This window comes from Myotis davidii, unplaced genomic scaffold (assembly GCF_000327345.1).
Source record: "Myotis davidii unplaced genomic scaffold, ASM32734v1 scaffold198, whole genome shotgun sequence".
Lineage (NCBI taxonomy): Eukaryota > Metazoa > Chordata > Mammalia > Chiroptera > Vespertilionidae > Myotis > Myotis davidii.
Genome location: NW_006291485.1, coordinates 113606 through 119790, shown reverse-complemented (window position 1 = coordinate 119790; position 6185 = coordinate 113606). Strand labels below are relative to the sequence as shown.

The 6185-nt window shown below is 35.8% G+C and overlaps 1 protein-coding gene across 1 annotated transcript in view; it reads right to left on the bottom strand.

Annotated features, from left to right (window-relative positions):
• Nucleotides 1-1985, bottom strand: part of PBK (PDZ binding kinase) — a 43662-nt gene extending 41677 nt beyond the window's left edge. The window contains exon 1 of the mRNA XM_015564597.1: nucleotides 1979-1985. The gene's annotated coding sequence lies outside the window, so the exon portion shown is untranslated. The remainder of the gene's footprint in view (nucleotides 1-1978) is intronic.
• Between the last annotated feature and the right edge of the window lie 4200 nt (nucleotides 1986-6185).

Below are 6185 nucleotides of genomic sequence, written 5' to 3'. Positions count from 1 at the left end.
TGAACAGATTTTAAATTTTTTGATGGAATCCAATTAAACAGTTTTTCATAGTTAGGGTTTTTTATTGTCATTTAAAAGGAGACTTTGCCTAACACAAGGTTGCAAAGATATTCTCTGGTTTTCTTCTAGAAACTTGATAGTTTTAGCTTTTAGTTTAAACATATGGTCCTCTCAGTTTTATTGTGTGTCATGAAGTAAGAGGGTCAAGTTCATTTTCTCACAGGTATATCCAGCTCTTACGGCACTCTATTGAAATAAAGAGTCTTCGCGTTGAATTAAACTGGTGACTTTGTTGAAAATCAATGGACAATATATGTGTGGGTCTATTTCTGAAGTTTCTAGTTTTTATTCTTTCAATCTATTTGTTTGTTTTTAGAGCAAAATCACATTGTCTTGACTAGTGAAATATTATAGCACTTTTTTTTTATAGCACTCCTTTAAATCAGGTAACAGAAGTCTTCCAGTTGTATTTTTTGTTTCCAATGCTGTTTGGACTAATTTGATTTCTGAATTATCTTATCAACTTGACATCTTAGCAATATTGAGTCTTCACATTTATGAGCAAGTATACTAGTATCTTTCCATTTATTTAGGTTTTCTTAGCAATGACTTTTTAGTTTTTTTGTGTATAGATGTCTTGCATACATTTTGTTAAATATGTTCTTAAGTATTTTGTTTTTGGATACAATTGTAAATAGTCTCATTCCCCACTTTAGTTTCCATTTTTTGTTTTTAGTATAAAAGGCAATTGATTTTTGTATGTTGAGCTATAGCCTGCTATTTACTTTATTTATTAGTTCTAGTTAATTTTTTGGACTTTATATAAATAATCATACCCATGTTTTGGGATTTAATTTGTAATATTTTATTAAGGATTTTTGTATCTATATTTATGAAGAGTACTTGCCTGTAATATTCTTTTCTCATAATATCTATATTAGGTTTTGATATCAAAATTAGAGAGTTTGTAAAATATTGGGCAAGTATTCCCTCCTTTTCTATTTTCTGAGTTTAAAATTAGTACTATTTTATCCTTAAATATTTAATAGAATTCTTCTGTGATTTACAAATTTAACTACTTTAATAGATATGAGCTATTCAGACTTTCTATTTCTGAGTCAGGTTTGATAAGTGTGTCTTTCAAAGAATTTGCTTATTTTATCTAAGTCCTTGAATTTATTGACATAAAGTGGTTCATTATATCCCCTTATTGCCATTGTCATTTTATTACTGTAGTATCTGTAGTGATGCCCTTCTTTCACTCCTGATTTTAGTAATTTGTGTTTGCCTCTCTTTTTTAAAAAAATTTTTGGACTGGTCTTGCTAGGACATAATTAATTTTATAAATCATTTCGAAGAATAAACTTTTGGCTTTGCTCACTCACATTCTCTATTGCTTGTCTGTATTTTTTTTCATTAGCTACTACACTTACCTTTTTAATTTCCTTCCTTCTACTTGCTTTGAATTTAATTTTCTTTGTTCTCCTAACTTTTTATTTTTATTTTATTTATTTATTTTTTTGTGTGTGTGCACCGTTCCTGGGGGTACTGCAATGCCAGGTCAATGCGTGGAGTGGATGGAGCAAGCTCTTATTCCATCTCCCTACTCCATCTCTCTGTTGCTTTTTCTTTTCTTCTGTTAGCCCATTCTATTACAAAAATACGTTTAATATAATGTCCTCAGATAGAGGATGTATCAGATATTAAACTGATAAGAACAGATACTACACTTGATCATAGCCAAAAGGCCGAGAAGTGATGTTCTCTAACTTTAAAAAAATTTTAAATCTTTTTATTGATGAGAAAGAGAGAGAGAGACATCGATGTGAGAGAGAAACATGGGTTTGTTACCTCCCCGTCCAGGAATATAACTGGAAACCTGGGTTTGTGCGCTGACTGAGAATTGAACCCACCACTGTTTGGTGTATGGGACGATGCTCTAACCAACTGAGCCACACGGACCAGGGCTTGGTGTAACTTCTTAAGGTAGAAATTTAGATAATTGATTTTACACTTTCTTTTTTTTCTTTTTTAAATATATTTTATTGATTTTTTACAGAGAGGAAGGGAGAGAGATAGAGAGTTAGAAACATCAATGAGAGAGAAACATTGATCAGCTGCCTCCTGCACATCTCCTACTGGGGATGTGCCCGCAACCCAGGTACATGCCCTTGACTGGAATCGAACCTGGGACCTTTCAGTCTGCAGGCTGACACTCTATCCACTGAGTCAAATCGGTTTCGGCTACACTTTCTTTTATAACGTAAGTATTTAAGGCTATGCATTCCCTCTAAACATCACTTTAGCTGCATCACACAGATTATGACATTATTGCATTTTCATTATATTCTAGTTCAAAATATTGCCACAGTTTTCTAGTAATTTACAGTCTTCTTTAATGGAACATCTTACCTAATAATACACAAACATGTAAATTGACTGTACCTTCGCTATGCTAACCAGCAAATCAGGAGAGTATGCAAATTAACCCAACAAAGATGGTAGTTAATTTGCATATGTAAGCTCCAAGCAGTGGAGCTAAGCCTGACGGCCCTGGGGCCAGCTCCGGCCGGAACCCTGCCAGAGTGAAGGCCTGGGTCCCGGGGGGCCAGAGTCAAACCGGTGCCAGCAGCCAAGGGAAGGGGAGGCTTATTGCATGAATCTCTTTGTGAAACAGGCCTCTAGTGATTTATAATTTCCAAACATGTGGAGGTCTTTTTTTTTTTGATATCTTAGTATTATCAGTTTCTAATTTAATTCCATTTAGTCAGAAAAAATACTCTTTAAGGTTTTTGTTTGAAATTTATTTTAAAGTTATTGAGACTTACTTTTATGACCCAACACTGGTCTATATTAGAGACATTTGCATGTTTAGAAAGGGCATATTCTACAGTTTGGAGTGAGTTAGCTTATACATGTCTATTAGATCATGTTGATCAGCAGAGTTATTCTACATATAGAACAACATATGTTCTACATATATAGTGTCTTCTATCTACTTATTGATTTTCTCTCCACTTGTTCTGTTGGTTATTTAAAGAAGGGTGCCAAAATCTTGATTGTAGACTTCTCTTTCTTCTCGTAGGTCTGTTAGTTTTTGCTCCATGTGTATTAAATCCTAGGTGGTGGCATGTTTTTTCATCAGGAGGCACATATCTGGTTGTCTCTCTTTCTATGATGTTCATAGTTACTGACGTCCAATCCATAGATCCATTAATTTATGGGAGGTTACAAATCGGTGATTTAAAAAACTTATTTAAAAATTTTTATTGAATTTATTGGGGTTAATAAACATTGGTTAATAAAATGATACAGGTTTCAAGTGTTCAATTCTATAATACATCATCTGTGTATTGTATTGTGTGTTCACCACCCAAAGTCATCACCTTCAGTCTAGTTTTAGCCACATCTTAATCCCCACTTCCGAAAGCAACTATTGCCTCTGAATCCTAAGCTTTTGGGGAATTCTTAATTTATTGCTTACCATTCTAAGTCATTCACCACTCATTCACCAGCTTTCCAGTTTCAAAAACGTTGCTTTTTCTTTTCTTCTGTTAGCTCATTCTTATAGGCTTGTGTCTTTGAAAGACAAAATCTCTCTGTCCTTGTTTCACCAGGGTTTTGGGCGGGAGTGAAAGAAGGTGCAGATATCCAATCTGCCATCTTTTTTTAAAAAATCCTCACCTAAGGATATTTTTCCATTGATTTTCAGAGAGAGTGGGAGAGAAAGGGAAAGACAGGGAGAAATATCGATGCGAGAGAAACACATCATTTGGTTGCCTCCTGCACGGGCTCCAACCAAGGCCTGAGTCAGGGAGGAGCCTGCCACCGAGGTTCTTGCCCTTGATCAGAATGGAACCTGGGACTCTTGGGTCTGCAAGCTGATGCCCTATCCACTGAGCCAGACCGGCTAGGGCCAAGCTACCATTTTTAGCTCTGAAAATCTTTCCTTTATCTTTGTATTCCTATTCCAAGTCTAGACTTGTTTACTTCTTAGTAAACATTTATGGAAGAACTACTCTCTCTTGGTCTTGTTTGGAACAAGGTGGGTCGGACCAGGACGTACTGGGATCATTCTTTTCCTTCCACCCGTCCCTGACTTGGCCCCGCGTATTCCCTGGTAATTACCTCATCATTTAGGTTTTAAATCTTGAACTTGTGCAACCCTGAGGACTGCTAGTTTCAACACATGTCTGACTGATCTAGACTTTCTGATTCGGTCAGGCGTAGGGTCCACCCTGTCTTGGTTGTGAACCTTGCGACCGACCGAGGGGCTATCACAGTTTGACCCAGAGCTCTGATTCGCAGGTGATTTCACTGTCGTAGAAATCCTTATGGCTGAGCAAGCCCCGAATATGCTGACTTAAAGGCCAGCCGGCCTTCTCAGACAGGAAGAAAGTTACAGGAAAGGACCATTCTGAGCTGTCTGTGAAGCATGGAATGTCATCAACCACATCTCCCTTTGGCTTGATGGAATCTAAGCTTTTCTTCCCACCCTACATCCAGAGGGGAGACTTTTTTTGGCCAGAATTATGATTTATTTCAAAGCAAATTATATTGTGAGGAATGGGTGGGGGGAAAACACATTATTTTTTTGGAATATATTTTGCTTTGCCCCATTATTCCTCATCTTCCAAATAATTTGTGGGATGAGTGCATTACCTGATTTTTCTTGTGAAGAGGAAAAAAAGGAAGAGAAAAATAATTCATAATTCTCTCGGGGAGTGACATGGAATTAAAAATGGAAAAGGAGGCACCAGCGATACATTCCATTTACCTCCAGCAAACACCGTGTAGGGGACGCCTTGACCACAGAGCCACGCTGCCAGAAACGAATGCTGACTCCTTTTTTCAAAAGTCACATATTTTCCACAGGATTTGATTCTGATCTTTGCTGCGACTGCCTGTGGCCACTCAGTTTCTGGAAGCCTACAGTGCCAACGATTTGCTAAGTGGCTTTGGCAAGGCCTTCGCTAGTGTTTAATCACAGCAAGAAGGCTCTGGAGACTTTTGGCTATATAAAGGATTTTAGAGAAATTAGCCTAAGTTGGATGAAGCCCAGAGCAGCTGCACTGCTCTTCAAGTACAGGAGAATTTCTCAGAGATATATTATGATAACAGAAACGTAACCTGGGATTTAGCCCTAAATTATGTTAATAACGAACTTAAATGTTCCTTACTTTACAAAACAGCTGTGTTCCTGAAAAATGTTGTGTAAATCTGACATTTCATACTGGATCCTACTTCCCCATCCAATACATTATAATTTCACAACTGCTTAATCTCCAGTTATGGCTGAATGTCCATGTGCACATTTATCTTTTCAATTCCTCTACTTCTCCAAGTTCCTTCATCAAGCAGTTGAGTATAAAAAAATGTAAATATAGTATACCATGATAGTTATGTATTCAAAGAAGTGCTTGTTAAATATTTTGGTAAAATAAATATTCACTCAGTATTTTGATTTTTTTTTATTGACAGAAATTAAGTCTTGGCTTCATCCAAAATGTACAAATGGGGGAGGGGCACCTTGCCAAAACAAGGGAGCCCATTAAGTTTGTCATTTTTTATTTGGCTTGCTTGCACATTTTGATGGTGCCAAAATGCCAATTTTCGGATCAATCTGTAACAGAGGTCTACACAAAAGGAGTTAAATAAGGGATGTAAGTGACATTTTAGAAGGCTAAATACACTCAATTAAAAAGATTACCCTTCATTATACCTTCCATGTATGGTTTTGATATGAAGTGTATATTAACAGCACGGTTATAAAGTTATTATAAGAGTTTTTCTTTATATAAGTTTTAATAAACTTTTAAAACTGTAAGTAATAGTTAAAATAGAGTGTGTGAAACACTGGCCTATGAGACAAGTCCCATGATCCTTCGAACAGTAAAAACAGCTTTGATTATTTTTCTTCAGTAATGGGTTAGTCTTACTTTTGGAAATTTTTTAATTCTCAAGAATGTTATTGCCAAAGATAATAACTTTGAGTCATAATTTAAATCTTTTTTAATTGATTAATTATAAGATGACAAATGGCAAGTTGAGCATAGTCTTGATTCTTAGCTAGACCAGTGCAATTAAAATTTTAATCAATAAAATTTATTTTCTATTATTTCTGGTTGCCTGTCAAATATTTTTTCTGACATTTGAATTAACAGGATTTCTGAGAAAATAATTCT